This window comes from Budorcas taxicolor, chromosome 1, assembly GCF_023091745.1.
Source record: "Budorcas taxicolor isolate Tak-1 chromosome 1, Takin1.1, whole genome shotgun sequence".
Classification (NCBI taxonomy): Eukaryota; Metazoa; Chordata; class Mammalia; order Artiodactyla; family Bovidae; genus Budorcas; species Budorcas taxicolor.
In genome coordinates, this window is record NC_068910.1 from 142,468,293 (window position 1) to 142,477,975 (window position 9,683).

At 42.0% G+C, this 9,683-nt stretch overlaps 1 pseudogene; it reads left to right on the forward strand.

Moving 5' to 3' along the window:
- Positions 1-1,825, forward strand: part of LOC128052657 (abasic site processing protein HMCES-like) — a 130,147-nt pseudogene extending 128,322 nt beyond the window's left edge.
- Positions 1,826-9,683: the final 7,858 nt, after the last annotated feature.

Genomic DNA, 9,683 nt, shown 5'->3' on the forward strand with positions numbered 1-9,683 from the left:
CACAAGAAGATGCAATATGCCCTAATTTTGCCAATTTATGCCAACAGAAAGCTGGAGAACATGTATAAGGCCTGGTTTGAAACCTATTAGATCTAGGTGGCAGCAATATAATTGAGAGTAAACTAAATGTGTTTATTAGAGTGCTCCAAAATAAGATTCTGAATGTTTTTGAGTCACTAAAAATGGCTCCAATAGGGGAGAACCGAGACAGCAAAGCATAAACAGTACCTGAAGTAGAGGGACCTGTGGTGTAAAGGTGGGGCCAAGGAGGAACAGGCAATTTCCTGCCACCTGCTCAGGGACGCCCTCACTTAAGACTGCACCCAACAGGACCAGCAGGGACCCTGGTGGCTACTGAAGTGTGGAAACCCAGACCAGCACTGCCCCTCATACATCAAGAGCCTGCAGTCCCCCAGCTGGGTACTCTTCTCCCGGCTGCACTTGGAGAAGAGTGGAGATTCATCTGAGTGTATCACTGCTCCCATGCAAGGGGGCTTTTACTGACTTGGTTTAAAGAAGCTGATTCTTCCAAGCTGCAATTCAACACCACAAGCTGAAGACACCATAATGGAGAAACTGTCCTTTAAGATGTTTCTGGGAAAGGAAAGATGCTGTGTTGTTTTAATAGATGGATTCTCCAAGTGGCAGCAATGTCAGCGAACACCCAGAGGCAGCCCTACTTCTTCTTATTCCCCCAAATCAAAACAGAAAAGTCAGAGAGAGAGTGCTCTAGACAGCCCTGAGGACTAGGAGGAAGTGTGGGACAACTGGAGGCCACTAACAATGGCCAGGATCTTTGGCTGCTGGGAGCCCCCAGAGGAAAGAGACAGCCTGTGTTCCAAAACCATTATCACAGGAGATTCCTTCAAAGGCTTAAATGGCATCGCCCAACACAATGTCTGCCACATTAGATGGACAGGAGGCAGTCTCTAAGTGACTGGACTTTGATAAGAATTTGGGTTCTTTGGTAAGCTCATGAAGTTTCATGAGCTTTGGTAAGCTCCAGAGAACACTACCATCCACCATGGTGAATAACTCCTAAAAGAACACTCCTGAGTGTCTGCTTCCTGTCGACTTACTGCTCAAAAAGGAGCTCAAGGCAAGTGACAGCAGCCAGAAGATGCTACAGTGGCTGGCCACAAAGTCACCCAAGAAGGAAGACCCCAAAACACCCCAAAAGGCCGAGTCAGATGTACCCTAGGTGTCCAGGCAGTTCCTGCAAAAGAGTCTATTCCCCTCCAAGAGAGGCAGTGCAGGGCTTCTGGAGTGATGGCTGAAGTGGGAGGAGGAGGAGCCTTTTGGCAAGCAGCCTCACATGAGACCAAGGCCACAATGTGCAGCGCGGAATCCCATCGTGATAACAGGTTCCAGCATTGTGTGTGTGAGTAGGGGCAGGGGGATGTTGCTTGGGAAATAAAGTATTAGTTAACATTTCTTGCTTCTCCAGGGAGGGGCTGTCCTGGTTGGGACCAAGAATCTCTAGTGGAGTGGGTGGGCAGCCAGGAAGAGGAAGGGCACCACCATCAGTTCATGGTGAGAAGGGAGGGAACTCTTGTGCCCACAGCCCTCTCCTGGTTGGACCAGTGGACCTTCCCTCAGAGCCTGACCCCACTGACCTCAGCCTGGCCTGACCTGACCTGACCTGGTGCTGCTAGCAGAAGCTATTTTCTGCTCAGCCTTTGGACTCTTTCAGTCTTTTGGAATTAAGTTCTTAAAACATTTTTTCCTTGAATAAATTATACTTGATAAACTGTCTACATTTCAGAAAACGCTGCTCGTGGAAGGAATTCCAGATCTCACAGTTTTCTTCTGGCATCAGACCTAGGGAGTGGTTTTGTCATAAATGTGAGGCACTGGAGTTATCTGTGGACAAAGCTATATTTTTGGAAACAATAAAAAGTCTTGGTTGGGGGGAGGGGAATGTTTCCAATTTGCTTGGTTAATTGACTAAAAGATGAACCTAAAGGAAGTATATACTGAATGAAGTTGAAATGCAGGAGGAAGGCACCCCAAAGCTTAGAGAGACTGTGATGCTCATGTGAATTTATGTAAGAGCTTCTCAGCTATATTCTGACTACATGCCCTCAGAAGGTTCAAAGACATGTCCTTCACCAAGGCCAAGAGAAACACATTTGTGAGGGAAAACCCAATATTCTCTCTTTTTTAAGTTGTTTTGTTTTGTTTTGTTTTGTTGATGTGGACCATTTTTAAAGGATTGAATTTGTTGCAATATTGCTTCTATTTTATGTTTTGGCTTTGGCTCGCAGGCATTTGGGATCTTAGCTCCCCGAATAGGGATTGAACCCACATCTCCTACACTGGAAGGTAAAGGTGAAGTCTTACTCACTGGACTGCCAGGAAACCCCAGAAACCCAACATTCTTAAACAGCTTCATTAAGGCTATTCTCTATAGGATAAAAAGTACAGTGGGACCAATTGCTATTAAGTTGGGCAATCTGCATTCAGTGAGAATGATAGTATCCTGATGAAACACACCAGGGCCTCATGGCCTACTCCCCCTAGATGCCTTTTGTCTGCAGAAAAGTTTTAGCCAAGAAGATTAAGTTGTAATCAAAGAAGTGAGAAAAAGCAGAAGCAAAGGGAAAAATGTCAAACAGGACAAAATGATAATAATTTAGTCATTAAGCAAAGTCAAGGACTTTTAGTTCCTCCTGAAGGGCTATAGATAATTCTGAACCATATCCTGTGAGCTGTTTTGTAGGTACTGAAACCCCAAACAAGTGGGAGACGTTCACTACATCATGACCAGACTGTAGCCATAACATAAGCTGCCATAATTCTGAGAAATGGCCTCAAAGAAATAGGAACAAACCAACCCTGAAACTGAAGACTAATTATACTTTCAACAGTCAAGATGATGCTAATCAGACCACCTCATGACCAATTTTGAGATGACTGTCAGAGCTGGCTGTACTAGCCTCCCTCGGCCTATACATCCTTGAATCTCTCCTTTAAAGGTCTTGCCCACTGATTGACAGTGGGGAGAGTTGGTATTTGGACATGAGTCCACCCACCACAGCCCTTTGCCATTGCTAGCCTCCAAACTAAAGCAAACTTTCCTTTCCGCAAACCTTGCCTCTTTATTGACTGTAGAGCAGTGAGCAGCTGGACCCCACTTCTGATAACAATGTGTTGGTAAATGCTGGTCCGACTTCTGTTTTCTCTTGCTTGTACAGACCAAATAAAATTTGACTGGATTGCTCATCTTTTTTTGCTTTAAGGACAAAACCATCAGCTAACCAGTGTCAAAGATCTCTATGGAACAAACCATTCTAATTATGGCTTTGACTCAGCTTCCCATCATGGTAGCCATTCCCACTTTATCCTCTAGACTGAAGACAGGGGGAAAAAAAAAAAAAGACTCTCTTAAAAGTATTGTTTGTTGCCAGGTACTATTAAAAAAATTAGTTTGATACTAACTCAGGATAAAATGCTAAACAGGTACTATAGAAAAAATGAACAAACAAACTTAAAAGTCAAAAGAGAAATGCAGTGATTTCTAGGAACTAATCTAGGTTCATTACTAGTAATCCATACAAAAGTGGCCTCATTTGTCCCTTAAATGAGATTATTAAATGAGAAAAAAGTTATATATATTATATATAGTTGATCATGAACTTCATGTGAATAAATAGTATTATAAAGAATACCTGGATTTCATTAATAAAGAGTATATTGGTAAATGGAGAACAATCAATTCTAACTTTTATTGGTCCACCTATATTTGAACTGCCATGTCAGTGTTGAATGCAATATTTTATTTGCTTACTATTTTTATTGTTTATATTTATTACTTATTTACGTGGCGGCATCAGATCTTAGCTGCAGCACATGGGATCTTTATTTCTTTTTTGTTGGAAGATAATTGCTTTACAATGTTGTGTTGACTTCTGTCATATATCAACATGAATCAGCCATAGGTATACATATGTCTGCTCCCTCTTGAACCTTCCTCTCACCTTGTACCCTATTCCACAGGGTTGTCACAGGGCACCAGATTGAGTTCCCTGTGTCATACAGCAACTTCCCATTAGCTATCTATTTTACATATGGTAATGTATATATTTCAGTGCTACTCTTGGGACACAGAGGGTCTTTGTTGCATCACGTGGAATCTTTTGATTCCACGCAGGCTCAGTAGTTATGGCATGCAGTCTTAGTTACCCTGTGGTTTAGGGAATCTTAGTTCCCCAACCTGGGACTGAACCCATGACCCCTCCATTGTCAGGTGGATTCTTAACCACTGGACCACCAGGAAAGTTCCAAATACAACACTTCAAAAGAAATGTTAATCAAACAGAATTGTTTACAAACAAGAGAGGAGTTCAATAAGGGCTCTGGATAATCCAACACATGAAGAACAGTTGTGGTAACTAGGGGGTTTTGTGTCAAAAAAGCAAAAATAAAACTACTTTGTTGGGAGAGCACCAGTTAGCTGCCTTTATCTGAAGTGTGGCCATATGAAATAGGGAACTGATTTACTTGGGGTAACTTCAAAGGAAGATCAAGGACCAAATAGACAAATTTCCACAGGAAAAGATTTGTATGTAACACACAGAAAAATCTTCAATTCAGTGCAGTCACTTAACAGTAGAATGTGCTGCTGTAGGAAGCAATGAACTTTCTGTCTGGCAACGCCTTTGCATAAGTTGAGTCTGCTTCTGCTGTGTGTTTCAGTTGAGTACATTCCTGAAATAGGTAGGAAACTAGATGACCTTTAAAGTGAAGTGAAGTCGCTCAGTTGTGTCCGACTCTTTGCGACCCCATGGACTGTAGCCTACCAGGCTCCTTCCTCCATGGGATTCTGCAGGCAAGAGTGCTGGAGTGGGTTGCCATTTCCTTCTCCAGGGGATCTTCCCGACCGAGGGATTGAACCTGGGTCTCCAGCATTCCAGGCAGATGCTTTAACCTCTGAGCCACCAGGGAGTCCCTTCCAATCTCAGGTTCAAAAATTTCATAAAGAGTGAGCAGGGAATCTAAAAGGAAGGAAAAGCAGTTTCTGAGATGCATGGGGTAGTCATTGTGGACAGCGTGTGAGACAAGGTGGTAATTCAGATAAACTGATCTCAATGTAGCATCATGATTTCTCATATATACTTGAAACATGAGAGTTAATTAACTGGACATTTTGTTTTCTCACCTCAAATTAGGATACATCTGCTTAGAGGACAACTGTGGTACAATGATTTAGATGATATGCCTTTCCCTGGGTATGGGGATATGTGGAAAGAGCAGTGACTGGGAGCAGGAAGATGGAAGTTTTAGAGTTTAATCCCAGGATTGCTCCAAACTCACCATCTGCTTTCCGAGAAATTTCTTGCAAATTCCATTTAGCTTCACTGAAGAGGAGATTTGTGAGATGTTTACTAAGAACTTTCAAAAACTGAGTGTAAGATAGCTCATCAGATACAAGATCTAGGCTCAGAAGCAACCTGATGACTTCACCTCTCATATTTCACATGGCAGGCCTGAAATGAAATAGAGCTAACATTTTTTTTATTTTTTTGTCTTGACTTTTGAGGCTAAAGGGAGGATTTTGGAGAAGATATCATAATTCATCCCTGTGACTGTAGAATTATCTGAAGAAGTGGCTACATTGGAATGGAATAAGGTAAGAATTGATCAAATCTCAGTCACTCCCAAGGCCTTAAACTGAGTTTTTTGTTAGCGTCTGAAGATGCAGTGTCTGCAGAGAAATCAGGAGGCCTGGCCCCGCTAACTGCCTTCGGGTCACGTTGTGGGGGGTGCAGACCAAAGGTGAGTTTACACATCAGTGACTAAAGTTTCCTGCCACTAAGCATAAGAAGTCACTCATGAGCAGCGTCCCAAAACCACAGCTACAGGATGTGGGCACAAGCCCTTGTATAATTGTTGGCCAAGAGCCAATGAGCATTCATCCCTGCGCAAATACTTGGGCTTTTTTGTTGTTGTTAACCTTTGAAAACCACAGGCATTAGTCTCTCTCTTTCTTTCCCTTTGGCACAAGTCATATTCTTTTCTCCACCTTGGTCTCTTGTGTGTAAAGAATTTCTGGGGGAGCTTTTAAGCCTGAATTTAATACGTTTGCACTCCCCTCTCTTGCCCCACAAAATGCCAGGCAGAAGTAAAGCTGCCTTACAAAATATCTGCTGGCTTCCGCAGCTTTGTTTGGTCTTTTTAATCAGATAGGACATCAGAGAGTTCCATGAGTGACCTTAGCCTTTTAAGAAAATACAAGTAATTTCTGGAAATTCCCCCTAAACAACGGTGACCTATTGTTTTCTCATGTCAGAATTAACCCAGAAGCTATGATACACTGATTTAGATGACATGCCTTTTTCTGGGAATGGAGATATGTAGAAGGACAGTGGGGCTGGAATAGGAGACTGAAAGCTTTAGAGTTTAATTCCATATCGCCAAAAAGCCACCATCTGTTTTTGAGCAATTTCTTTCCAATTTCTAGGCTTTTGCTTTGTGTTCTGTGAAATGAAAGCAATGGATTAGATGGTTTCTATGTTTCCTTAACCCCAGGGCTCTGAATTGGCTTCCTTAAGAATGCTTCAGCAAAGGGACAACGAGAGGAGGGCTCAAAGCAAAAGATCCTCATAAATTGGCTTCTCTTTTCTGCCTTAGAGGATGGCCAAGGGGCAGCCTCTGAAAAAGCCCAAGTGCCCACTGGAAGCCTAGGTGTGGTGATTTTTGGCAGTTTCTCTTTTTGTAAGTGTTAAAGAATGCATTAGTTTTGCTTCTGTAACCCCAATTCCCCATATTCAGATATGGAAACAAGTTGAATCTACTCCAGCATGGGAATTTTATTTTTAAATAAAAGAGATAGCAGATCACTTTTACTTAAAGAGACAGAAGAAGAAATTTCTAACCATCAAAACTGCCCAAGATACATCAGAAGACTATGAACAATCTGTCAATTGTTCAAATAGTTTCTGAATGGAGATTTACTGGAAATTTTTTAGTGGAATTTCTTGAATGGATAAAGAACAGATAGAGAAGATGGCCAACCATGACATTTTTATGATGATATGCTTTATACTTAAGGCCCCTTGTATCTAATCTTATTCCCAATCAGACCTATGTTGCCCCTTTGGGAAAATTTACTAGTATAGTTCAGATAATAGCCTGAAGGAAAAGCCCAGGGATACATATAGGTCTCTTGGTTTGTGGGTTGTGGCTGGTTGTCCATCTTATGGACAAGAAACCCAACTGTCCACTGGGAATACCACACAGCAAATGGTAAAAAAATAGTAAGTTCATGCATGTTTGCGTGCTAAGTCACTTCAGTAGTGTCTGATTCTTGTGACTGTAGCCCACTAGGGTCCTCTGTCCATGGGATTCCCCAGGGAAGAATACCGGAGTGGGTTGCCATGCCCTCCTCCAGGCGATCTTTCCCACCCAGAGATCGAACCCACATGTCTTATGTCTCCTGCATTGACAAGTGTGTTCTTCACCATTAGTGCCATGTAGGAAAGCCCCAGAAGGCCCATAGTGACCAGAAAAACAATTCCCAGAAGAACTGAATTTAGTTCCCTTGGATGTTGTCTGAGGTTCTACACCAAAGTGGCATTGCTCTACAGGCAGACACTCAATGGTTTTTATTTAATAAAATAATTTGACTTCATTTCTTTGAATCCTCCCAAGATCTTTATGAAGTAGGCAAAAGAGATAGCATCATCTCCATTTTACAGATGAGGAAATTAACCCTTAGGAAAATTAAGGTAATTTTACAGGGTCTTACATGACTGATTCAACTCTTTCCAGACAAAAAAGGGTGTTTTACCTAATGATCGGGGCTTCCCTGATGGCCCAGAGGGTAAAGGGTCTGCCCGCAATACAGGAGACATGGGTTTGACCCCTGGCTTGGAAAGATCCCTTGGAAAAGGGAATTGATATCCACTCCAGTATTCTTGAGTGGAGAATTCCATGGACAGAGGAGCCTGGCAGGCTACACAGTCCAGAAAGTTAGAGAGTCAGATGCAACTGAGCAACTATCACTACTTAATGATTAACAACAATTATTTAAAGAATTATAAGGTCTCTGGTTTTAAAAGATTTTATCAATCATCCCTTTAGCAATCCCTTTCACAATATTCACTTTAGTCCCTCCTCTTGCTGCTGCTGCTGCTGTGTCGCTTCAGTCGTGTCCGACTCTGTGCGACCCCATAGATGGCAGCCCACCAGGCTCCCCCGTCCCTGGGATTCTCCAGGCAAGAACACTGGAGTGGGTTGCCATTTCCTTCTCCAATGCATGAAAGTGAAAAGTGAAAGTGAAGTTCCTCAGTCGTGTCCAACTCTTAGTGACCCCATTGACTGCAGCCCACCAGGCTCCTCCATCCATGGGATTTTCCAGGCAAGAGCACTGGAGTGGGGTGCCACTGCCTTCTCCTTTAGTCCCTCCCAGTACATGTCAAAGAGCAATGCTTCCCATCCTTGGGCATTTTTAAGTATAAGGAGTTCTTTCTTATCTTAAACTGCCATCCAAATCCCTGAAACCTCTTATCCTCTGGTCATAATTCTGCTTCCCAGGTCCCACTTACCAGTTTCTAGAATATCCCACAAGACGGTCTGTATGAAATATGAAGACAGTTCTTATGTCATCTCTGAGATCACTCTTCTCACACTAAACAGCTTTGGTACCCTATTGTTACAGACTGGACCTCAGGGTTAAGAGATATCATTCTCCTCTCATCTTTTCTGATTTGCACTATATCCTTTCAAAGGTCATTTGGGAACAGTCCAACTTAGAAAATTCAAAGGGAATGAATATGCAGAAAGAAGTCAATTGTCAGACTCATCCTTAAATGGTAAATAAAGAGAATGTGCTGGACCTTTCATAGACCTCTGCCAACAAATGCCACTATCTTGAGGCAAATGGGGATTTTCGGGCAGCACTGTTAATAATAATTTGCCAATTGTGCCTGCTTCAGAACCACTGCCAAAGCAATCCAACGACTTTTCATTCCACTACTGTTGACAGGACAGCTAAGGATTTCAACATTTCCTTTTACAGTCTGAATAGAAGTTTCCTGCCTTGGGGACTGTAACAATATTTGCCATCATGAGGGGAAAAAAAAATGTGGGTCCTGGGAAGTGGAAAGAGAGGGAGAGAGGTACTAATGGAAGTAAACAAAGATAAAGACAAAATCAAACGAGAGTTATTCAAGGTTTGGATTTTGAATGCCTCCATAAAATTGATGTTTGTGAAACATCAGAGGACAAATCTTTGAAACTGAGGAAGTAAGGAGGTTGAGGAAAAGACTTTAAAGTTAGACTTCACATAATCATCCTCTCCCCCACCAAAAGCTGGAATTTTTAAATTGAATACCAGCCAAGGTGTCTCAACTTTGGGTCTTAGGACAAGCAAAAAGCTGATTATGTTAATAATATATAGAATTCAGCATTAAAAGTCTTTTTTCAAAATAATTTAAAAATACAATAAAATTGAAAAAAAGTTTAGAGATGAAAACAGATGAGATAATCTCCTGAGTTGTTTACAATTAGACATAAGTCAAGGAGAGACAAAGAGGAAATATGAGAGAAAAGAAAATGTAAACAGAATGAATTACAACAGTGTTTTTAAAGAACATGCTTCTTATCCCCTCTAGAATCCATAGACATTCCACAGAAGGCACTTCTAAGACCCAAAAGACAGGAGGTCAGTGGCATTCTCA